The sequence below is a fragment of the Chiloscyllium plagiosum genome, unplaced genomic scaffold, assembly GCF_037043375.1.
Source record: "Chiloscyllium plagiosum isolate Xiang-an unplaced genomic scaffold, Cpla_swu_hap1 HiC_scaffold_2, whole genome shotgun sequence".
Lineage (NCBI taxonomy): Eukaryota > Metazoa > Chordata > Chondrichthyes > Orectolobiformes > Hemiscylliidae > Chiloscyllium > Chiloscyllium plagiosum.
In genome coordinates this window covers 134084401-134110922 of record NW_028270140.1, presented here as the reverse complement: position 1 = coordinate 134110922, position 26522 = coordinate 134084401, and the positions used below count along the sequence as shown (strand labels likewise).

General features: G+C 43.7%; 1 protein-coding gene across 17 annotated transcripts in view; it reads left to right on the top strand.

The window, feature by feature from the left end:
* LOC122557375 (teneurin-3) overlaps positions 1–26522 on the top strand; it is a 2678940-nt gene that overhangs the window by 220591 nt on the left and 2431827 nt on the right. For all 17 annotated transcript variants that reach the window (XM_043705048.2, XM_043705074.2, XM_043705164.2 and 14 more), the window contains exon 2: positions 24855–24908. The gene's annotated coding sequence lies outside the window, so the exon portion shown is untranslated. The remainder of the gene's footprint in view (positions 1–24854; positions 24909–26522) is intronic.

Genomic DNA, 26522 nt, shown 5'->3' with positions numbered 1-26522 from the left:
ATTCAAACATAGAGATGTTACCCGATATCCCAAACACTAATTATTCTGAATGATGAAATGATTGTCTTTATGGAGCAGCTTTCACAAACCCTGGGATTTTTCCACCTTCCTGCCCTACTGATGGTGTGCTTCACTTCATGGACTGCAACGGTTGAGGAAGCCAGATCATTACCATTTTCTCATTGGCAATTAGTGATGGGAAACACATGTCAACCTCACCAGTAATACTCCCATCTCAAGAAAAAATGAAAATAAAGTAATTTTGAAGTGTAGTCACTGTTATAATGTAGGAAAGGGGCAAACAGTTTGCCAGCCAGCTCCCATATGCAACAATGTGTGAATAACCAGACAATATTGTTTTTGTGATGTTGATTGAGGAATATGTATTGGATTGGACACTGAAGACAATACCCCTGCTGTTCCTCCTAATAGTGCACTTGCAGTGTTCACATTCACCTTAGAAACAAGACAGAGCCTTTGTTTAATGGCTTATGAGAAAGACAGCAACTCCAACCGTGCAGCGATCACTGGAAATGCTTTGAAATGTCAGCCTACATTTTCTGCTCAAGTCTTCAGAATAGGATTTGAACTCATAGTTTTGTAATTCAGAGATGAGAGTGCTATCAATAGAGCTGGAAATGTGTTGCTGGAAAAGCGCAGCAGGTCAGGCAGCATCCAGGGAACAGGAGAATCGACGTTTCGGGCATAAGCCCTTCTTCAGGAAGGGCTTATGCCCGAAACGTCGATTCTCCTGTTCCCTGGATGCTGCCTGACCTGCTGCGCTTTTCCAGCAACACATTTCCAGCTCTGATCTCCAGCATCTGCAGACCTCACTTTCTCCTCAATGCTATCAAGAGAGCCAAAGATACAACAAACAAATTCACAGCTGACAGTGCTCCTGAATCTTGGATTGCAGAGTGGTGCAGTGGTAAAATCAGAATGTTACAAGCACATACTTTTGATGCAAGCAGTCAGATTCAAACTAATAGCCATGGTCAATTGAATATTGACGGGAGTCTGCAAATTCCTCAGGTCTATCCTGTCGCAAAAAGCAGGATGAATCCATCTTGGCAATTACCATTCCATCAGAATACTCTCAATAATAAGCAAAAGAAGAAGATATTAACAGTGCTACTAAAGGCACTTGCTCAACAATAGCCTATCCACTGGCACTCAGTTTGGGTTCCAGCAGGGATGCTCACTTTCTAACCTCATTACATCTTCATCCAAAGATGGACTAAGGAATTGAACTCAGGAAGGGAAACCTCAGGAAGGTTTTGCCTAGCAAAACCGAAGTTCATGGGAATCGGTGGATAGCTCTCTGTTGGTCGGAGTCATACTAAAGCAAAGAAAATGTTATGGTTTTTGGAAATCAATCATCATACTCTTGACATATCATTGCAAGCATTCTTCAGGGTAGTGTTGTCAGCCCAATCATCTTCAGCTGCTGCATCTGTTCCTACCCTTCATCATGAAGTCAGTGATTACACAATGTTCAGCACATTCATAATTCGGCAGATACTGAAGTAGTCCACGTTCAAATGCAGCTAGTCCTGGATAATATCCAGGCTCGGGCTGACAAGTTGAAAGTAACATTGCTCCAGGAAACTAAAGCTCTTCCTTCTGCACCCATCTTTCCAACCAGGAGACAGTGAGGTCTGCAGATGCTAGAGATCAGAGTTGAGAGTGTGTTGCTAGAAGAGCTCAGCAGGTCAGGCAGCATCCGAGGAGCAGGAAATTGACATTTTGACCCAAAGCCCTTCATCAGGAATGAGGCTGGGAGCCTCGGGGTGGAGAGATAAATGGGAGGGGGGGGGGGCTAGGGAGAAGGTAACTGAGAGTGCAATAGGTGGATGTAGGTGGGGGTAAAGGTGATAGGTCAGAGGGGAGGGTGGAGCGGATAGGTGGGAAGGGAGATTGTCAGGTAGGACAGGTCATGAGGATGGTGCTGAGCTGGAAGTTTGGAACTGGGGTAAGGTGGGAGGCAGGGGAAATGAGGAAACTGGTGAATTCCACATTGATGCCCTGGTGTTGAAGGGTTCCGAGGCAGAAGATGAGGCGTTCTTCCTCCAGTTGTCAGGTGGTGAGGAAATGGCAATGGAGGAGGCCCAGTACCTGCATGTCCTCAGCAGAGTGGGAGGGGGAGTTGAAATGTTCAGCTACGGGGTGGTGGAGTTGGTTGGTGCGGGTGTCTCGGAAATGTTCCCTGAAGCGCTCTGTGAGTAGACGTCCAGTTTCCTTGGTGCAGAGGAAACCGCATTGGGAGCAACAGATACAATAACTGACATGTGGAAGTGCAGGTGGAACTGCCATCAGTTATTCAAAGAGTGCAGCTCAATTTTTACATGGGTGGTGCTTGGAAAACAACTTCAGTTGTTAGATTATGTTTTTTGTTCTGGTCAGGGTAGAAATTCAGGCCAGCAATCTTCATCAGTGAATGCTTCAAACACGCTTATTCCATTACTCCTCTTGTTAAGAATGGATCCATATATTTGGTTACAATGTAGGCTATTTTTATACATGTATTGATTGCTTTAAAATAGACGGCTTAACACAATATGAAATTGGACATTTGGAATGAAATAGGAGAGCGTTAAATATGCTTACGTGCCAAGCTAATGTTGAAGACGTGCAATAGTTAAACAAAAACAAAACAGAAAGGATTCTGGATGACAGAAACGAAAACGGAAATCACTGAAAAACCTCAGCAGGTCTGGCAGCATCTATGGAGAGAAAGCAGGGTTAATGTTTCAGGTCCGGTGGCCCTTCACCAGAGCCCTAACAGTTATTGCAGTAATTACTTCAGTTCTTTTGGCTGAAAATGATGTGTGCTGATGACACAAAACAACAAAACAAAAACTAACAAAAATAGCTGAAGTCAAAAGTTGGGGTGGTTTAAGAGTGGACTTTTAGATATATCTGTGATGAAGGAGATAACAACAGTTCTGATAATGAACTATACGCCCAACAAGATCATTATGGAATGGTGGATGGAACAGCTTTTTTAAAAACCTGGGCTTAGCGTTCTCTCAGTGAAATTATATTATAGAGTCAGAGTCCTACAGCATGGAGACAGGCCCTTTGGCCCAAACTTGTCCATTCCGAACAAAATGTCTATCCACAGAACTCCATCTCCCTGCACTTGGCCCATATCCTTCTAATCCTTTCCCATCCCCCTTGAACAGGTCACCTCTGCCCCAGAAAAGATCCCAATGATCTAAGAATCTGAATCACTGCCGCCTGCACCAATGCTTCAGCCACACATTCAACTGCCATATTCTCCTCTTCTTAAAATCACCAGCACATGGCACTGGAGGTAATCCAGAGATTATTGCCAATGAGGTCCTGGTTTTTAACTTGTTTTCCTAGCTCTTTATAATCACCTGCAGGACTTCATCCCTATTCCTACCGATGTTATTTGTTCCAATGTGCACAGTGACTTCTGGCTGCTCACCCTCCCGTTTCAGAATGTTCTGTAGCTGCTCTGAGATATCTAGATCCGCAAGGCATCCTGGATTCCTGTCTGTGGCAACAGAATCTGTCCCCTAACTATCGAGTCTTGTATCACTAAAATCCTTTACCCTTTCCCGCTTTACTCCAGAGCCAATCATAGTGCCACCAACCAGGCTATTTCAACTTGCTCCTGAATGGTCATCCCTCCCAATAGTATCCAAAATGGTATACTTATTTATACTTATGGTATACTTATACTCAAGAGGAACTGCCCCAGGGGATTCTCTGCCTAATCCCTTGCCTTTCCTGGTGGTCTCCCAGCTACTTTCTGCCTGCACCTTAGGTGTGACAACTTCAATAAAGCTCAGCATCTTGGATGATCCTGAATGCATCCAGATCCAGCTCTCTAATGCATTCTCCAAGGAGCTGCAGCTGGGTGTACTTCCCTCAGGTGTGGTCATCAGGGACAATGGAAGTGTCTCTGAGCTCCCATATCCTACAGGAGGAACATGTAACTGCCCTACCTGCCATCCTAATTGCTGTAAAACTAAAATGGAAAGTTAAAAGGACTTTACCTCAGCTTACCTGTACATTTTGCAAAGTTGTTGCTCTCCAAAGCCCCTTTAGCCACAGCCTTACTTCTAACTCTACAACCAACAAATATCTTTTGACCCTTCAATTTTTTTTTGGTTGGATGAAAAGTGAAGTAAGGAAGCACTATAGTTATGTAGTGTTTGAGCTTGGGCACTCTTTTTTTTATTTCCAAAATATACTTTATTCATAAAATGCTTTGATGATCTGTACAACTGGACATGCCATACATATGTAAACATTCCATTTGTTTGCATACCGAAACAGAGTAATCATTCCTATTTCAGGTCTGTACAATTACATTTTTAGCTGAGGCGTCAGCAGGGCCCAAATCACTGCGTGGGCCCCCTGTTCTTCTTTAGGCAGGCAGATGTTACACGGTGGTCTTTCCCCACCGCGCCTTGGCGGCAGCTGCCCCAAGCTTCAGCGCGTCCCTCAACACGTAGTCCTGGACCTTGGAATGTGCCAGTCTGCAACACTCAGTGGGGGTCAACTCCTTCAGCTGGAAGATCAACAGGTTTCGGACCGCCCAGAGAGCGTCCTTCATCGAGTTGATGATCCTCCAGGCACAGTTGATGTTCGTCTCGGTATGCGTCCCGGGGAACAGGCCGTAGAGCACTGAGTCCCGCGTCACGGCGCTGCTCGGGACGAACCTCGCCAAACACCACTGCATTCCTCTCCAGACTTCTTCTGCGTAGGCACATTCCAGAAGGAGGTGTGTGACAGTTTCTTTCCCCCCGCAGCCGCTTCGAGGGCAGCGTGCGGTGCGGCTGAGAGTCCGGGCATGCATAAAGGATCTCACAGGCAGAGCCCTTCTCACCACCAGTCAAGCCATGTCATGGTGCTTGTTGGAAAGTTCTGGCGATGAGGCATTCTGCCAAATGGCTTTGACAGTCTGCTCAGGGAACCGCTCGATAGGATCCGCCCTCTCCTTTTCCCGAAGGGTCTCAAGGACACTACGTGCTGACCACTTCCTGATGGACTTGTGGTCAAAGGTGTTTTTCTTCATAAACTTCTCCACGAAGGACAGGTGATACGGAACGGTCCAACTACTCGGAACGTTCCGCGGCAGCGAGGCCAGGCCCATCCTTCGCAATACCGGGGACAGGTAGAACCTCAGTACGTAGTGACACTTGGTGTTTGCGTACCGGGGATCCACGCACAGCTTGATGCAGCCACACACAAAGGTGGCCATCAGGGTGAGGGTGGCATTGGGTGTATTTTTCCTCCCGTTGCCCAGATCTTTGTACAGCGAGTCCCTTCGGACCCGGTCCATCTTTGACCTCCATATAAACTGGAAGATGGCCCGGGTGACTGCAGCGGCACAGGTTCTGGGAATAGGCCAGACCTGTGCCACGTATAATAGCAATGACAGTGCCTCACACCTGATGACCAGGTTTTTTCCCACGATGGAGAGCGACCGTAGCTTCCATCTGCCCAGTTTCTGCCTCACTTTGCTGATACGCTCCTCCCAAGACTTGGCGCACGACCCAGCCCCTCCGAACCAAATACCCAGCACCTTCAGGTGGTCGGTCCTGATGGTGAAGGGGATCGAGGCTTGGTCAGCCCAGTTCCCGAAGAGCATGGCCTCGCTCTTGCCTCGGTTGACCTTGGCCCCTGAGGCCCGTTCAAACTGGTTACATATGCACATGAGTCTGCGCACGGACAGCGGATCCGAGCAGAAAACAGCAACGTCATCCATGTACAGGGAGGCCTTAACCTGCAGGCCCGCGCTGCCAGGAATAGTCACCCCTCTCAGGCTCGCATCCTTCCTGATGGACTCAGCAAATGGCTCTATGCAGCACACAAACAAGGAAGGAGAGAGAGGGGAGCCCTGCCTGACTCCAGATCTGACTGGGAAACTATCTGATTCCCACCCATTGATTGAGACTGCACTGACAATGTTGGTGTAGAGCAGTCTGATCCAATTGCAGATTCCCTCCGCAAAGCCCACTTTGGAGAGAATATCTCTTATATACATGTGTGATATCCTGTCAAAGGCTTTCTCCTGGTCCAGGCTGATCAGGCAGGTGTCCAACCCCCCTGTCCTGCACGTAGGCGATCGTATCCCTGAGGAGTGCGAGACCCTCAGTGATCTTCCTGCCCGGCACAGCACAGGTTTGGTCAGGGTGAATCACCGACCCCAGAGCAGACCTGACCCGGTTGGCGATTACCTTTGACAGAACTTTGTAATCCACATTCAACAGTGAGATTGGTCTCCAATTTCTGAGTTCCTCCCTCTCCCCCTTCCGCTTGTAGATGAGGGTGATGATGCCTTTCCTCATGGATTCACTCATGGTACCTGCCCGAAGCATACTGGCATACACCTCCAGCAGGTCCTGGCCAATCAAGTCCCACAGAGCAGAATAGAGTTCGACCGGTAAGCTGTCGCTTCCGGGAGTTTTATTCTTTTCGAAGGACTCGAGGGCCTTGGTCAGCTCATCCAGAGATAGCGGCTGGTCCAGCCTCTCCCGTGTTCTGTCGTCTAAGACCTCCGTGATAGGGGACAGGAACGACTGGGAGGCCGCGCTCTCGGTCAGCTTCGCATCATACAGACTGGCATAGAAGGATTTACTGATCCTCATGACGTCAGCCTGAGATGACGTTATCGAGCCATCTTCTTCCTTCAGGCTGCTGAGCATGGAGCTCTCTTTGTGCACCTTCTGGAAGAAGAAACGTGAGCACGTCTCGTCCTACTCCACCGAGCAGACCCTGGACCGGAAGATTATCTTGGAGGCCTCCGAAGCAAAGAGCGAGGCTTGCTGGCCCTTCACCTCCTTGAGGTCCTCCGTGACATCCAACCCCATCGTCAGCAGCAGGAGCAGGTTCTGCATACTTTCCTGGAGCTGGGACAGTTTTCCCCGCCTCTCTCTCGCCTCCTGAACACCTTTGAGGATGAAGAACCTCTTGATGTTCCCTTTTACTGTTTCCCACCAGTCTGCTGGAGACTCAAAGAGGGGCTTCACGGTTCTCCAACCTGCGTAGTCCCTCTTGAGCTCCTCAATGTTTCCCGGTCAACAGCTTTGTGTTCAGCTTCCACATTCCCTTACCAGCCCGCTGCTCGTCCTGTAGGTGACAGTCGGCCAGCAGGAGGCAGTGGTCAGAGAAGAACACCGGCTTGACGTCGGTGGATCTGACCGAGAGCATTCGGGACACAAACAGGTAATCTATCCTTGAGCGGATAGACCCGTCTGCCCGTGACCAGATGTATCTACGCTGCGCTCCGTCTGCAGGGGCGCTGAAGACGTCGTGCAGCTTGGCATCTTTTACCGTGTCCATCAGGGCTCTGGACGTGGCATCCAGTTTACTGTCCCCCCCCCCCCCCCACCCCGGATCGTCCATCTGCATCAATGATACAGTTGAAGTCTCCGGCCAGAATGACCGGCCTGGACATAGCCAGCAACAGTGGAAGCTGCTGCAGGACGGCCAACCGTTCACTCTTACCCACTGGGCCGTACACATTGATCAGTCTCAGGGGAGCATTCCTGTACCTGACGTCGGCGATGAGGAGGTGTCCGCCCACCACCTCCTTAACCTCGGACTCAAAGTGAAGTTGCCTCCTCGCAATAGGATACCCAGGCCAGAGGCGCGGCTATCGTTGCCCCCCGACCAAACTGACGGGCCATGGGCCCACAAGCTCGACCATCTCCTGTAGCTGCTGAGGTGCGGTATCCCACACTCCTGCAGAAACAGGACGTCGGCTTTAATGTTGGCCAGGAAGGCCATCATAGAAATACATCGCGTAGCCGATTTGATGCTACGCACATTGATGCTGGCAATTTTTAACCCCATTTTAACAGTTTACAAGGTTGATACTGTCCATTTGTTGCTGGTCTTGCCCCACTGGGGTAGCTGTGTGCATCCCCGTGGTGATGGCAAACTGCTGGACCCTCCCAGGGCTGAGGCAGCTGTCCGGCTCCATGCTGAAGCCATTTCCCCGCTCTGGTGTCTTTGGGTCGGGCCCAGGGTCCGCATAGTCCAGTTCTCCATCTGACAGCGGGGCCATCACAGGATCGCTGCTCCCAGTTACCTGGAGCTGTGGGTCGGTGGGTACCTCTTGGTTCTCACCGGGTGGGGGGAAGCCTTTACCCATCCCCTCAGAGGGATTTTCTTTTCCTGCTTGGGCGGTGCTGCCCTCCTTTTTCCCCACAGTGCTCTATCTCTTCCTCTGGTGACGACCCTCCTTGCGCCTGTCCTCACCGTCGGAAGAGCTGCCTGTATCCTCGTCGTGTAGGTGTCGCTTCCCCCTTGGCTGGGTGGCTTTGGGAGGTTTCCTCTTCCTGTTTTTGACAGTAATCCAATCCTCTGCCTCCTTTGATCCCTCCTCCGTCTGTCTTGAAGGAGCTTGGATCGGCTGCTGCATCTCCCCGCTGTCTGCCGTCTGCACTGCTACAGCCTGCCCTTCCTTCTGGTTGCCTCCAGACACCGTTCCCGTGCTGTTTTGTGGTACCTTGCTGGTCTTAGGCGGTCCACGGCTCGTGTTGCCACCTCCGGCCATCTGTGCGTAGGTGGCGACCCCTCGTACTTGTACATGTGGCCCGCCTCTCCGCACAGATTACAGTTCTTGGCCTCTTTACATTCCTTGGTCGGGTGGCCTTCCTGCTTGCAGTTTCGGCAGATGGTCACCTTACAATCCGCTGCCATGTGGCCTGACCTCCCGCAGGTTCGGCACACTTTTGGCTGCCCTGCATATGTCAGGTAACCTCTGTTTCCTCCGATGGCAAAGCTGGAGGGTGGGTGGAGGATGTTCCCACTGGCATCGACCCTCAGGGTTACCCTGACCTGTCGTTTGCTGGTCCAGATCCCGAAAGGATCGACCACATCGGTACTCTCTCCCTCGACCTGGACGTATCTTCTCAAGAAGATCAGGACATCTGCTGCTGGGACGTGAGGGTTGTACATCTGGATTGTTACAACCCGACTCCTCTGCGCAGGAAGCACACACAATGGGACCGCCGACAAGATGGAGAACAGAGGTTCCCCTTCCTTCTCCTTGAAGACCTTCAGGAGCTGCTCGCAATTCTTCACACTCCTGGAGGTCACATCGAAATAGCCTGCCGCAGGGAAATCCTGCAGGCAGTGCACGTCCGCTGCTTCAAACCCACAGCACTCCAGCAAAATCTTCTTCACGAACACCGTCCGATCGACCGGTGTGTGCTCCTCCACCTTCTTCACAGTCACCCTGACTGTGTTGCGAATGCCCTGGCCAGGGCTGCGAGCAGCTGCTGAGGCCATAGCTCTGAGGTTGGCTGGTACCTGAATTGGCGTTAGGCCGAAGCCAGCATAAAGATCCACCAAGAGCAGGTCAGCACAACCAAACGATCCTCCAATGTCCAATCACGGTCCAGCGATGGTCTCCAGCAGCTCCGATGACTCGCAACACGATCACCGTGGTTTCTGCCCCGCCAGCACATGTCCGCTGCATCGCAACTGCAGCACTCGAGCAGAATCTCTTCCTCTGGTCCTCAGGAACTACACATATTCCAAGCTTGGGCACTCCTGCACACAAAACCAATAATAACCTGCTCATCAGTGCAGGTGACTGCTTGTCCTTGGAGGGTGTCTTGCTGAGGTCCTCCTTCTGGTCTTGGTGACGACGACAATGCAAATCTTCATCCTGGCAGCCAATTGGTGCTGTTGCTGTCCTCTGCTGATTATCTCAATTAGTTAAAACTCACAATACCAGGTTATAGTCTCACAGGCTTATTTAGAAGTAAAAGCTTTAGGAGCACTGTCTGTTTGTCACCTGATGAAGGAACAGCACTCTGAAAGCTTGAACTTTCACATAAACCTGTTGGACTATAACTTGGTGTTACTTAATTTTTAACTTTCTCCGCTCCAGTCCAACACCGGCACAGGCAGACTTTACGTATCTGACTGAATCAAGTTTGTATGAATTAGATTTGGCTAAATCAGAAAAAGCACAGATTTTATGAGGGAACAGCAAGATTTTGGAACAATCGTGGTCTTTTCACTGTCAATATTTAGACAGTGCAGTAAAACAAGAAGAAAAATGAATGCCGTGTGCTTCGAGATTAAACATTGTATAAGGAATTGGTTGACCACCATTTTGATCAAACTGAAAGTATTGTGTACAGGTAGGGCTACCTTGTCCCAAAACTGATGTACAAGTTTTGGAGATCAGCGAAAAGGCAACAAGCTTAACAAGGATGAGCTAAGGAAAAGGATTAAAATTGTCCTAAATCTCTGCAGGCGAGAGTGTGGATAGAGAAAAGGAGCTTGGTGATGTACTGTTGATAAAATATTTTTATAAAGTCAATCCAGATCATTACTTTAGGCTGGTGAAACCAAAACCATCAAAGTATAAATGATTGAAAAATAAATTTGGATTAGTTATTGTGGGCAATTTCTTTATTCAAAAGGTGGTAAGTGTTTAAAAAAAATTGTCAGAGTGTCTAGAGATGCTGTAGAAACATCTGACCATTGCTAAATGTCTTCAAGGCAGAAATTGATAAATTCTTGATGTCACAAGGAATTAAGGGCTACGGGGATAATGCGGGTAAGTGGAGTTGAAATGCCCATCAGCCATGATTGAAAGGCGGAGTGGACTCGATGGGCCGAATGGCCTTACTTCCACTCCTATGTCTTATGGTCTTATGGTCTTATGGAGTCATAACAGCACACAAACCAACAGCCACTCTCAGACAACAACTCACCAGAACAAAGGACCCGATACCCAGCATGAGCAAAAACAATGTCATGTACAAAGTCCCATGCAAAGATTGCACAAAACACTACATAGGACAAACAGGAAGACAGCTAACGATCCGCATCCATGAACACCAACTAGCCACTAAACGACACGACCAGCTATCCTTAGTCGCCATACATGCAGATGACAAGCAATCTGAATTCGACTGGGACAACACTACTATTATAGGACAAGCCAAACAGGGAACAGCCAGGGAATTCCTAGAGGCATGGCACTCATCCACAGATTCAATCAATAAGCACATCGACCTGGATCCAATACACCGGCCACTGCAATGGACAGCTGGAACTGACAACCGGAAGCGGCAGATTCACCGGAGGAAAGATCACAGAAGCGCTTCACAGGAGGCTCCCAAGCACTGAGGATGTCACCTAGACAGGGGACGAAACATCTGCAACACAAATTCCCAGCTCGGCGAACAGAACCACGTAGTGGTTGAGTGGTGGTCAAACCAGACCTTTTTGACTTCCTCATTCTTGTACTCAGTATGTTTATCTGTGAAGCTCAAGATTCCGTCTGACTTGCTAACCAGTTTCTCAATATGTTTACAAATCTACAAATGATCCTAGGTCTCTCTACATTCTACAGAGCTGTGCCATTGAGCATGTATTGCTTCTCCCTAATTTCCATTGCCAAAATGCATCATCTCATATTTCTCCACATTAAATTCCACCTGTCATTTGTCTGCCCATTCTACTGGCAGGATGGTTTACACACCTGATTTGTTAAGAAGAAATGTTGTCAATGTGAGTTTTCACTAGCCTGATTTGAATATTCTTGAGCATGGGGTCAGATATTTAGAACTGATTTGAGGAGAAATTTGTTCACTGAAGGTGTACGTCATTGTACTAGTAATTGAGACATTCAAATCTATGCTCTGGGGAACATAAATAAAGATGTACTGGAGAAATTCAACAGGTCTGGCAGCATCTATGGAGAAAAATAGAGTTAACTTTTCAAGTTTGGTGTGTCTGTTCTTCAGAAAACAAACTTCCATGTTCTTGACATCCAAGTTGTTTGATGCACTTGGCAACTTAAGAGGTTGAATATTGATGAGGTGACCTGTCATCTTAATAAGATATTCAACAGACTGTATTTCTCCATAATTAGCATCTCACCACGGCTGCACGGAATAGAGGCTTCGGAATCTATTATTCAGGAACTGGTGCTGCAGGAAGAGGGAGAGGGTGTTGACAGTTGCGAAGGGGTAGGAAGCAATTGTATTTCTTTTTATTCATCCATAGATGTGGGCATAATTGGCTGACTAGCATTTATTGCCCATTCCACGTTGCCCTTGCGAAGGTAGTGGTGAGCTGACTTCTTGAACCGCTGCAATCCATTTGCGGAAGGTTGACCCACAATGCCATTAGAGAGGGAATTCCAGGATTTTGACCCAGTGATGGAATGGCAATATACTTCCAAGTCAGGGTGCGGAGTGGGTTGGAGGGAATTTGCAAGGGATGGTGTTCCCCTGTACCTGCTGCCTTTGTCCTTCCCGATGGAAATGCTGGTGGGTGTAGAAAGTGCTGTCTCAGGAGTCTTAATGAATTTCTGCAGTGTATCTTGTAAATAGTGGCCTCTGAGCTGCTCTTATCGCCACTGTTTTTATATGGCTCGTCCAGTTGTTCATAATTGACAAAGTGACCAACAGTCCAACTGAGTGTCTAAATTACTATTTTCCTGTCTGCTTAACTGATTGAATGACCAAGTAATTATCCAGAGAACAGATATGCGAGAGTGTCAGACACCATGACATTATTCAGCTGTCTTAAAGGTATAGGCCTTTCTGAGATCTGTGCATGGTACACCGTCACCTTTTTTTCCTTTTGAAGAAAAGAAAACATGTGGCGCATTGGTGTCGCTGACCGGGGTCAGCATTTATGCTCATTCCTAGTTGTACCTGAGAAGATGGTGGTGAGCTGCCTTCTTGAACTGCTGCAGTCCATGAGCTGCAGGTAGACTCACAATGCCATTACGGTGGACTCTTGCTGATGCTTACTCTGAAGCCTTAGTACTGTCAGCTTTGGAGGCCAAGGAGTTGGCTTCTGTTAGAGCTAGTATTTTATCCATGAAAATGTGAACACTTGAGTTAAACTTCCAAGTCAAAAGAGAGAGAGAGAGTGTTCTGGCGAATGGTTAGAAGTGGTGTGCAATGAATGAGAATCATGATGTAGGGGTGCCAGCATTGGACTGGTGTGGATAAAGTTAAAAATCACACAACACCAGGTTATGATCCAACAGGTTTATTTGGAAGTACAAGTTTTCAGAGTGCTGTTCCTTCATCAGGTAGCTACTCCTCGCTAGTCAATAGCTATCCATCAAAGGAGCAGTGCTCCAAAAGTTTGTATTTCCAAATAAACCTGTTGGACTATAACCTAGTGTTGTGGGATTTTTAACATGAACAGGAATGACAGCACCATTGATGTGCAGTGAAATAAAAAGTCTTGGTTCCTCTACATCTCCACAGGAGTAGTTTCTCCTTTTAAAGGCATCGTGGGTAAACCTACAGTGTGTGGACTGCAGTGGTTCAAGAAGGCAGCTCACCACCACTAGGGATGGGCGATAAATTTTGGCAGCAATCATGTCCCAGGAGTGAATGATTAAAAAAAAGGGGCTGAGTTGTGATATATTGGGCACTTCTTATGTCGGGGAGTCCAGAACTAGAGGGCATTGGTTTAGGGTAAGAGGAAAAAGATATAAAAGAGACCTAAGGGGCAACATTTTCACGCAGAGGGTGGTATGTGTATGGAATGAGCTGCCAGAGGATGTGGTTGAGGCTGATACAATTGCAACATTTAAGAGGCATTTGGATTGGTATATGGATAGGAAGGGTTTGGACGAATATAGGCCAGGTGCTGGCAGGTGGGACTAGATTGGGTTGGGACGTCTGGTCGGCATCCACGGGTTGGACCAAAGGGTCTGTTTCCATGCTGTACATCTCTATGACTCTATGACTCTATCCAGGAGAAAGTGAAGACTGCAAATGCTGGAGATCAGAGTCAAAACGTGTGTTGCTAGAAAAGCACAGCCGGTCAGACAGCATACAAGGATCAGGAGAGTTGATGTTTCAAGTATAAGCTCCTCACCCATTGTGGGCTGTATTCTCCTGGAATTAAAATAAGGGAACAATTGAGTGTGATGAAAGTGGGTGGTACAGCTTTTCCTGCTGGTGCAAGTAGGTGAAAGGCAGTGAGATATTTGTTGGGAGTAAGTAGGCAGCTCAGAGGCTATGCATGGTTAGTGGCATGGGTGCAGAATGGCTGATTACATGTGGCGTGAGTGCCAGGGTTGCTGGCCTTTTGCCAGAATGGTGAGTTATTCTGGGAATAGGACAAGGTAAGATGGGGCTAAAATCAGACATGAGGTATCCTTTTGAAGTGAGGTAGTATTTAATGAGGCAAGTTTGGTAAAATACAGCGAGAAATCTTGCCGGTTCTCGTGGAAATAATTCTTCCAAAATGAGCATAACTCATATCTCACCAAAAAATTTAAGATTGAAAGCTACTTGTAAAGTTTTTCAGACAGCTGTATTAAGTTTGCATGTTACTTCTCCAGGATTACTGATAGTGCTGAGAAAATGTTTCCTCAAGTGGGGGATCATGAAAGTTACAGAACAAGGGGAGGCACATTTAAAATGGAGATGCGAAGCAATATCTTCGCACAGGCCCTACTGAATGTCTGAAACTCTGTACCCCAGAGAACTGTGGAAGCTAAATCACTGAAAGCACCTCAAGAGAAGGTAGGTTGATTTTTGAAATATTGGAACATTAATGACACAGCACAGGAATTGAGGCAGATTAGCTATGATCTTGTTGAATCAGGGTGAGGGTGGACAGCTTATGGAGACAAATAGCCAACTCCCATTCCTTTTTTTCTAAGTTCTTCTCATACTGTCAGATTTCATGTTTTGAAGTTGGATCCACACAGTTCCTCCATCAAACACAACTATTATCCAATTATATACGCATTGAATCAATAAGACCATAAGAAATTGGAGAAGGTTATTTGGCTTTTTGAGTCTGGTCTAACATTAAATAGGATCATAGCTGATCCAACATTGCTCACGTCCACTTTCCTGCATTTCTCTGTAACCCTTGATTCCTCTACTGATAAAGCATCTGTCTGTCTCTTCAATATACATGAGGACTCTGCTCCTTTCACTCTCTGTGGCAAGGGGTTCCAAAGACTCTCAACCCCCTGAGAGAAAAAACTTCCTCCTTATCTCAGATTTAAGTTGCTGTGCCTTTACAATGTTTTCTTTTCTTCAAAAGGAGAAAGGGTGACATTGTACATAAACAGGTCTCAGAAAGGCACTATATCTTTGAGACAGCTGAATAATGTCATGATGTTTGACATTCTTGCATAAAAGGTCTCCATCGTGTTCTCTGGATAATTACTTGATTATTCAGTCGGTTAAGCAGACAGGAAAATTTAGACGAACACTCAGTTGGACTGTTAGTCATTTTGTCAATTATGTATGTCATAATGGTTATCTACATGAGCATATAACTCAGACTGTATATGTATGATGTCATTTTGGTATACATAGTTAGATATTAATAAACAGTCATTTATCTGTTTCAATCGGAACCTTGGTGTTTTTGGGTATATGTTATCTGGAATAACATATAGAAAGCCAAATCTCTTTGATCATCTGCCTTGTGTGGCTCTGTGTCGTGTCTTGTTTGGTAATATTCACTTGTAAAAACTTAGAACATTCCATTGCGTAACTAATGTTAATTAAATGCAAATTGTTGATATTATAAATTTCCACCTCTCCATTTACAAACACAAACTTTGAAAGTGAAATTGCAGCTCTGATAGACAAATCAGAGTTATTGTGTGGGAGTAGAGATTAATGACAGTTTGAATTGTAGAAGCAGCAGTGGACTGAGAAAGTGTTTCAGCTCAAAAAGTGGCCATCTGACCAATTGCAATTTCCCTCCAACTCATTCCGCATCCTGACTTGGTTGGTGAGATAGTGGGGTGGTGTTGATGTTCAGAATCCCAGGTTAATGCTCTGTTGATATAGATGCAAATAAAATCACAGCAGCTATTCAAATTTAAATTTAATTGCTTTTTAAAGATCTGAAATAGAATGTTTGTCTCATTAACAGTGATAGATTGGAAACTATCATTGATTGTTCTAAAAACTCATCTGATTCATTCATGACCTTTGGGGCAGGAAATCTGCTCTGCGTCCCTTGTGTAAAGTCTGTGTATTTGTATTTTTGTGTTTTTCGAAACTGAGGACTGAAAAGAAAGTACTGTTTTTAAAAATCAGTTTGAATCTGATCTCCATGCCCGACATTGTAAGCAACTGTTTGAACAAGCAGTAATTAAAGTTCAAGTTCCAGATGATAGAAGTTGAGGGTGTGCACTACTGTAGTCATGATTTGGAGATGCTGGTGTTGGACTGGGGTGTACAAAGTTAAAAATCACATAACACCAGGTTATAGTCCAACAGGTTTAATTGGAAGCGCTAGCTTTTGGAGCACTGCTCCTTCATCAGGTGGTTGCACAATCACCTGATGAAAGAGCGGCGCTTTGAAAGCTAGTGCTTCCAATTAAACCTGTTGGACTATAACCTGGTGTTATGTGATTTTTAACTTTGCACTAACATAGCTCTTGTATGCAACAAGAAATTGACTGGTCTGTGTATTTCTGACAAGTCTGAATGACCAAGACCTTTGGTCTGTCAACAGCCACATGAGTCATTCTCATGCAGTTGAGCAGCTTGGAGCTGGAAACAAATTACAGAGAAAAAGGGAAAGTAGGCAGATCTCTTCCCAACCCTAAAGCTACCTGTTCCCTGTAGTCAAAAACTCAACTTAAACCTAATAAAAACCTGACTATTCCTGCAGCTGGTGCAAAAGCTGTGATTTCTGAATTGACAAATCAGAGATAATTTTGAAGTGAAACAATCACTCTGTGCTTCTTACAAGTCGATGGAAGCTTCCAGGCAAAGGCATTTGAGCAACAGTTGGTCTGTCCAGCTGAAGGAGGATCATCGTAATATCAGAATCAAGAAGTAAAAACCACTAGACTGTCTTTCCTGTTTTTCTACATCAACCAATAATCTATTTTGAAGACATAGAAAAAAACGTGGAATCGAAACGCTCCATAGATACTGCCAGATAAGTTGAGTTTCTCCAGCAATTTGTGCTTTTGTTTCAGATCTTCAGATCCTCACTTCTTTACTTTGTTTAATCCATTTTGTGTATGTGTGTGCGTGTAAAAAAGGGAGAGTTTATCAGAGGATTGACAATTTTAATTAATCGTGTTACATGTCAATGGTATATATCTTTTTACCTGTAGCTATAGTCTAATCACTTGTGATCAATAATAACTTTTGATAAGTACAGAAACCTGGTCTTCAATCAACTTGCTCTGAAAGTAAAGGTACTGCATGTACTTGCGACACATCCTTAACATTTAGTATGACTCAGGAATTGTGGTTCACAATTTATGGGGCACTAGTCCAAAGGGTCATCACATGGGTTTGGCTATGTGACTCCAGGCCACAATTTTGTGACAGATTCTGAACTGTCTTCTGCAATGATCTAGCAATTCAATCAATTATACCAATGTGCTTTTTAAATTCCAGGTGGACTACAATGGTTGGAGAGGAAGTAATTAACAGTGGGCAGCAAACACTGGCCTTGTCAGTGATGGTCCAAATCACAAAAGGTTAAGAACAAAAGTTTGGTGAGAAGTCACAAACACAGTCCTACTGCAAAGTCATGAAGGAATTTGAGAAGCAAGGAAAGGAATGCACTGTCAATAAGTTAGGGTTTCTGGCTTATGGCATAATGATAAGTTGCGGAATAATTCAAAGTCTGTTTATCTGGAAGTTTCAAGTGAAACAGAAGTCCATGAATATACAACAAATCACAATGATATGTTATTGTAGGTATGACTGTTGCGGTACTGCAGTGTTGAATTTTGAATGAAGTTTTGGAGTGCCATAATCTTTCACAACACATCAGTGGCCTCAAGGTGCATATTTCATTGGCAGTTCAGTAATCTGTGTCTAAATGAGGTCACCAGAAGGATTTTAAATTGCCACAAAAAAGCATGTATTATTAATGATTAGAACTGAGGTTATGAGGATTAGAGTAATCCTTTCAGTGCTGACAGGATTTCAAAACCTAAATCAAAAATATAACAAGAATATTCTAACATCAGGTTATTCCAAGAATGCCAGTTGTCATTCTAGATGTTCAACGCCTGTCACTATTTGACTGAAAGAAAAAGACACATTTTGGGTTTAATAGCTTAAACTATTCATCTTGCACAATTCAGGCCAATCTTGAGAATAACAATTTAAAGAGAAAACAAATATTTACACTGCATGAGAGGTGTGTGCTGATTGGTTGTCTTATGAAGAGGTGTTGCTGTATAGAATGCATCCATTATTCTTGATTGACAGAGAACGAAGTTTACATTTTAAATCAGACAGTTTGATTATGATTGGTCAGTGCATTGCCCTGAGAAATGAAGGAGCAAATGGCAGCGTCCTTTTTTTAAAGTTGAAACGGATGTAATGCGTCTATATGTTCTTTCTGTTTGCAAAGAACAAAGGCTTTTGTATTAATAAATGTTGTTTCCAGCACACACACTTATGTACCACAATGTGAGCCTGACTGACAATCCTAAATTGGTTCTCCATGTAAATACTCGTGCATTCAAGATTTGCTGGAAAATGTTGACCAAATGCCGAGTCACATTTAATGTTGGCCACTATGTTTGAACAAAGCCTGGCAGCTAACTGTCAAACAATGTTAATGGTTGTGTTTTTGATGATGATGCTTCTGCGATCAGAGTTCACTGGCAATTCAATTCATGCTGTATAAATAACAGCTTTTCCTTTCAACTGGTATTCTTGCAAATGATCCTGATGAGTGCAAGATGAGAAGCTTCAACAAAATGTGTTGTTCCCTCCTGCATTTTTCATTGAACTAAGGTTGTTCTCTTGGGTTGATGCTAACGGTAGAATGAGGATGTGTTGGGAGCTGGTGATGGTCCATAGCATGTCATGGATGCCTAGTTTTGAGCTGCTAGATCTGTTTGAAATCTATCCTATTGACCACAGTGATAGTGGCATATAACGCACAATGAAGGCTATCGTCAGTGTGAACATTGGATTTAGTTTCAACAAGGACTACACTCACAGCTACCAATACTGTCATGGATACATATATTTATAAAAGATAAATTGGTTAGAAGAAGGTTGAGTATGTTTACCCCTCATCACCTGTTGTAGGCCAAGCTGTGATGTTTAGGACCTGACCATCTCGGTCAGCAGTGGTGCTGACATTGTGGCAGACATTTAAGTCCAGAGTGAATTCTGTTTCCTTGTCTCCCTCAGTACTTCTTCCAACTGGTGTTTAATGTGGATGAACCATCCAACAAAGGGGTAACAGTATGTGGCAATCAGCAGGATGTTATCTTGCCCATATTTGATCTGAGATTTCCTGTACTCCAGAGTCAAAGTTGAGAAATGCCAGGGTTAATCCATCCTGATTCTGTACCATTGTGTCGCCACCTCTACTGAGTTTGTCCTACAGAGATATGATTATGGTGGTGTCTGGAACATTAACTGCATGGAACAATTCTGAAAGTATGACTGTGTTAGACTGTTAATTGACTGATCTGTGAATCAAGCTCTCCCAAGTACTTCCCATATGTGAGTAAGCAGTACTTTGCACATCAGTGGGGCTGAGTTTGACAATGTCATTTCCTGGGTCAAAGTGAGGATTGAGTGGTTCATTCAGTTTTTATCCTTTTTGTGAGTTTTTGCAGTTTGATAAAACCGAGTGTCTTGTTAGACCATTTAAGAGGGTAGATAAGAGTCATCCACATTGTTGTAAACCTTGAGTCCCATATCAGTCAGACTAGGTAAGGACTGCAGATTTCATTAACTAAAGGATATTAACAAACCTTATATGTTTTTTTTACAGCACACGACTTTTCATTCCAGATTTTATTGAATTCAAATAGCACCATCCTTCCATGAAATTTGTACCAGGTCCCCAGAACATTTCCTGAGTCTCTAGATTACTAGTCCATTGACAATACCACAATGCCACTTTCACCTAAACTCCGATTTCTATGCTTCCGCCAAGCTCCTTGTATTCCTGCAGAAACCTGAAGTTAAACCTCTCTTTAGATTCCTAACACACTTTGGAAAATTAAACCTGTTCACATCCTTGTATTAATTCCACATTGAAAGTTTTCCTGTAATGAGAGTCTAGCCTATGATAAGTGGCTAAGTAAATTGGACCTGAACTCTCAAAAGTTCAAATGAGTGAGAGATGATTTCACTAAAACATTTAAGGTTCTGAGTGGGCTTGACAAGGTAAATACTCACAGGACATGATCCCTGGACAAGGGGATGGAGATGAAGAGAAATTTCTTCAAATATTCGTGAACCTTTGGAATTCTCTGCCTGACAGAGATTTTGGTGTTCTGTCAATAGTTATATCTAAAGTTGAGTTTAATCAGTTTGTCATCACTTAAGAATGAAGGGATATGGAAAAATAAATTCCATGAGGCAAGAGATCAGTCATAAGTACATTGAATGGCAAGCAAGCTCAAAGGGATACATGGCTTGCTACTGCTCTTGTTCTTGATGCTCTGGTCAAATGATCAAACATTGGACAATTAGGCTGGGTAGATCATCTTTTTTAGAATGCTGGCATGGCTACATGATCTTTGTCTGTAATGGACATTTCTGATGTCTCTATGTTTCTTATGTCTTGAAGATTTTTGGGGATGTTCGCCAGGTTTGCCCTCTTATTGTAATTTCTTCACTTGATGTTTTTAACCAAACTTGACTCAATCAATCTAAAAAAATGTCTTTCAAAAGAAGAAGAAGAAGAAGAATTATATTATGATCTGTCTGTGTTCATTAGAACTTGTGTCATTGAATTTATGACTAAACAGAATTGTTTCATCAAAAAGATGAGATTGGGAGCTGTTTGGAAGACTTGTAAGCTCCGTTCCCACCTGTTACATTCTTAGCTGCATTTTTTTAGTAAGAGCTGATCCTACTTAGGCTCTGAAGACATTCCTCACATGATTAGGAATGATTTCACTCCTCTCATTTAAATCCGTCTTAGTCAGAACAATTTTTTAAATTTTATTTTTAATACACAGTAATATCAGATATCAATTAGAAATGTAGTTGGCTAGATGAAACTGAAGGAGACAATTACAATTTTTTGTATAAAAGAAAAACCTACCAATACCCAAAAGAGGTAACCAACATTCAACATCAAACACACACACATAATAGGTTCAAAAAGAGATTGTTTTTAACCTGAGACCACATTTGTTTAATCATGGATAGTTATTCTCAGAAATGGCAAAGTTCGTTGATTGTCTTAATTTTTCAGTGAATAATTGTGACTACCATTTACCTTTTCACCATGTCCTGTCGTCTGGAGTAATGATGAAGAGTAGGAGAGAAAAAGATAGGCTTCTAATTGCATTTTTTCTACCCTCTGCTTTGCAAGGCCAAGCAGCTGCAAAATATTGTTAGTTTATATATTCTCAACATTGGCTCCATTGTCCCTTCAAGCTGGCGAACACAGTGGCCATTTTAAATGGCAGTGGCCAATCTCCATTGGGAGTACTGACTCCACTATTTAAAGCCATTTGAATCTCTGACAGGTCTCGGGTATAAAAATAAAAGAATGGAAGTTAAAATTTGATTCTCGTACTTATCACAATCAAAACAACTTATGTTTGCCTTGATTTGATGTTATGCAGAAGCCACATGTTCTCCTGAGTCTAAACAACTGTAAACTGAGCTGGAATGCTTAAAACTCTCTGTGAAACCTCATAGAAATATTGAATTCATATTCATCTGTGTGGACAGTAAGTACATTTCAAACATTGGATCTATTGGTTTCAGTTTTGCGTAAGGAGTTGTTGGATAAACAATGTCTGAATTTCAAAATCACTTTTAGGCTGGTGGTCCCCAATTTTAGATCAATATAATCTGTGAGCAGCTGTCACTAGGATCCACTACTAACTCAAACTGAGTGTGTTTCAATGCTAATGGTCTGTGGATGTGTTATATGGAGTCCAATCAAGTGGTCTGCTTAAATAAGTTAAGATCAAAATTTTAAGCAGGTAACCTCAACATAAAATGTGAGGTGGAGTCTGTGGAAATTGGAAGCAGAAAGCAGTTTGGAAATCTTTGTACTGTGGTTATTGGATTGTATCCTCATCCAGTTCCACCCCAAATATTGGAGTTGCTAAATTGAAATTATGCATTTTGCTGTTTGAATGTGTTTGTGCATTTGTGTCTGGAAGAAGCTTTGTTCTTCAGTAATTGAGCTCTCATGACGAAATTCACTGTAGAAATTCTCCTGTTGTTCCTTTTGCTGGTTTGGCATTTGCAAAAAACTGCAGAAATACACTGAAGGCTTGGTTATGTCAAAACACTGACCAATGGGTCTGTCTTGCTGATATTTTCCTGCTGTTTCAGTGTATGCCTTTTCAAACTGGATAAACTTGCAGAGTGTGATTTTCTTCCTAGTTGCAGAGTTCCTGAAGGGTACTGGAAGGAGTTTAGGAGATCAATTCATTCTTAAATATAAGTCAAAGTGTGGATGTCAGAAACAAAAAAAAGGTTCTAAATTCATGGAATAGCTGAAACCTTGACTTTTCCGAAAAGGAAAAGAAATACTTTACATAATCCTTGGTTGCAACATATCTCAGTGTAAACATGGAAGATACAAGGATATGATTGGGTACAATGTTCAACATGCCCCATCACTGAAGAATGATCATCAACAAAACAGAAAAGAAAATTACAGAGTCAATCAGAAAATTCAGCATATTCAGTCTTGCTTAACCAATTTGATGTTTTAGACAGGAATACTTTGTGTCTTTCATTCAAATCTCATTACCAATGGTCAAAAGTGAGGTTTCAAGTCTTGACAATCAGAAGCTAAAAACTATGTTATGAGCTGGGAAGAGAAGTGAAAATTAAACATTACTTCCAATGAAAACAACAGCACCTTGCATTCATTCAGCACGTTTAACAAAGAAAATGGACAGAACTTTGTGCTCAGATGCTAGTTTGTGGGTAGGTTGGTACCCATACAATTCCTCTGTTGGCCTTCCTACTGCCATCCCATTTGCCTTTGACCTATCTGCAATTGTACATGGAGCAAGCAGGTCCTGGAATGGCCTGCTCACCCTCCCCACAAGTAAGCCCTGGAGTTTCTTTTGTTTAATCATTCGTGAGATATGGGTGTCAGTGGCTAATTTCCCGTGCCTAATTCCCCAAGTTAAGAGTCAACCATATTGCTGTGGGTCAGAAGTCACAAGTAGGCCAGACCAGGCAGGTGTTCTTCCTAAAGGCAACTGACTGTCAGCAATGACTTCATGGTCATCATTAGATTCTTATTTTCACACTTTTATTGAATTCAAATTCCACCATCTACCATGGCATGATTCGAACATAAGTCCCGCTAAACTTTACCTTGGTTTCTGGATTGATGTTGAATGGTTATTTCTATTTTGAGGCAGATAGGAAGAGTGCAGGAGTGAGGATGAGGTGTTGATTAGCAAGTCCCCCTTCTCAGTCTTCAGGCTTTAAGGTGAATATCACTTCCCCACAACACCCACATTCCCCCCAAGCTTCCCAATCTCTCTCCACAGCCTAATATTGCAAAATCAAAGGCAAGGACCCTAGATTCAGAATAAGGAGTGCCAATTTAAGGCAGGAATTAAGAGGGTTTTGTTTTTGGTTCAGTGGTTTGATCATCTTTGCAATTTAGACAGCAATGAAGGCTGGGAGATAATTATATTCATGGCAATGTGCTCTGTGGAACATAGAGTAAAGGAATGATCGAGCTTTTGCCTTTTGGACTTGCAAGATTAAAACATTTCCTAGGCTTCCCATTCTTGATGACTGCTTGGTGATAATTGATGCATGATGCATATGGATAGGAGAGGATGATACACAATGCTCCTCGGTCCCTGTTTTCATTTGGTCACCTCTGCTGGACGGCCTCTGGTGCCAAGATGTCTTTCCATTGATAACAGCCAGCAACTATTCACAACATTCCAGTTCTGGTCTGACCAATGCCTTGTATATCTTTAGTGAAGCATCTCTGATTTATACTCCATTCTTTTTTGAAATTAGGCCAGCCTTCCATTTACTTTTCCTATTACCACAGAGCTTGGATGCTAGCCTTTAGTGGTTATAGACATGAATTCCTTAATACTACTGTTCTGTAGCTTTTTGCTGTGTTTCAGTTTTAAAAGATTATTCAGCTCTTCTATTCTTCCTGCCAAAGTACATGATGCCACATTTTCCCATATTGTATCACATGTGCCTACTCACTCACTTAAACTGTCCATATCCCTCTTTTTGTCATCTTAACCATTTGCGTTTCCATCTATTTTTGTGCCATTCACAAACTTGCTGATAGTACATTCACATTCCTCACCTGTCATACGATATAATGTTCATAATTATGACCCTCGCACTTATCCTTATGGTAAACCACTGTGGTTACAGATTGCCATCCAGAAAATGTCCTCAATTATACTTCCAACATGATGAGGTTTTATCTTATGGAAGAGCTTAACATATGATACCTTATGAAATGTCTTCTGTAAATCCAAATATGTTACAGACATTGCTTCTCTTTTTCCTCTGTCCTACTTGTTGCCTCTTCAAAGAATTCCAGTAAATTTGTCAGACATGATTTCCCCTTCATGAATCTGTGCTGACTCCACGTGGTTATATTGTGTGTTTTCAAATCCTCTGCTGTTACATCCTTTATAATTGACTGTAATAAAAGTTGCTTATATTTTTAGCCTTGAGGCTCACCTTGATTTCTTTTCCTTGAACATTTCCATCTTATTTCACAGGGCCTGCATTTCACTGTGAGGTGTTTTGGGTGCAAAGGGGAGGGGGGAGGGACAGCGGTTTCCAACATAATTGGTAACCTTGCCAAAGATAAAGCACTATATATAGGTGAGGAGGAATCTTAATGACATTTCTTTCACTCCTGACAGTTTCAATATTTTGACCTTGTTTCCACAGGCATTCAAGTCAGTAACAGCTTGGTGAACCTTGGGTTGATGCCAGAGAACAACTGTGAGTCCAATCTTTTGTTCTCATTTGTAGAGCAAATTACGTGCAGAATTTTAGCACTTCATTCTCCATTACCATTTTCACTTTGTGTACAGATGAACAAATGTTCATTTTTTTGGAAGTTTATTAATATTCATCATACAACTAAATTGTTCACTTTGTAATCCAGTTTAATGTTCTCATGAGGCACTACTGCAGTAAAAAAAAACAGTTTTGGATTACTGATCAAGTATTAAACAATATATTTAATAACAAAAGATTAGAAAGGGCTGAATGAGTTCTGACAATGAAGTCCATGCTGCATTACCAAGCCCTGCCAATTTCTCGTCTATCTTGAGTCATCAGCTCCAAGCTGAAATAAAGCATTAGGTTTGGCAATATTGCCCCCATGTTGTGGTACTACAGCCCTAGTAGCTATCAAGTGACACAACTGGAAAATATATGGATGTAATCAAGGTGCAAAAGATGGGATTAGTCCTTGACTGAAATGACTCACAGCCAAAGAATCTGCCAGTGCTCCAAACTGGACATCGACATTAAGACTGTCTACATGGGCATTGCTTTGCAAGATTGCACAGGTAAATGCAAACTCCAGTTTCTATAACTGTACTCTGTCATGGCTATTACAAATGTTTTAATGGGACAGGTAAAACTTTCTAGCTCCAAGGAATGGAGTTTTAGGCAAATGATAATGGAAGAGTGAAGTTGTAGACAAAAAAATCATCTATGCACAGTGATATAAAAAATGTATAAAATCGATTTCACTCTCAGCTTGGTGGATTTTTACCTTAATTAAAGGCAATTTATTTCACTCTTTCTGTCCCTGAATTTTTAAAACAAATCCCATTACACTTTATCATTTGCTAAAGTTTTGGAACAATTGTTTTATTGTTCATATTTGAATGTAGCTGCTATTGCCACATGCATTCTGAATGCATAAGAGACTGGAATTTGTAGGTAGTAATTTGCCCGGTCAACCAAAATGAGAATAAAATATATAAAGTATGCTCTATTGAAAGATCAAAGTTGAAACTTTATTGCTGGAACAGCACAGCAGGTCAGGCAGCATCCAGGGAACAGGAGATTCGACGTTTCGGGCACAGGCACTTCTTCAGGAATGAGCAGAGAGTGTTCAGCAGGAGAAGATAAAAGGTAGGGAGGAGGGACTTGGAGGAGGGGCGTTGGAAATGTGATAGGTGGAAAGAGGTCAAGGTGAGGGTGATAGGTCGGAGTAGGATGGAGGCGGAGAGGTCAAGAAGAAGACTGCAGGTCAGGAAGGCGGTGCCGGGCTGGAGGGATCCGGCTGAGACAAGGTGGGGGGAGGGGGGATGAAGAAACTGGTGAAGTCCAAGTTCATCCCCTGCGGTTGGAGGGTTCCCAGTCGGAAGATAAGACGCTCCTCCTCCGACCGTCGGGTTGTTGTGGTTTGGCGGTGGATGAGTCCAATGACCTGCATATCCTTGGTGGAGTGGGAGGGGGAGTTGAAATGCTGTGCTACAGGTTGGTTGGGTTGGTTCGTCCGGGTGGCCCAGAGGTGCTCTCTGAATCGCTCCGCAAGTAGGCGGCCTGTCTCCCCAATATAGAGGAGGCCACACCGGCTGCAGCGGATGCAGTAGA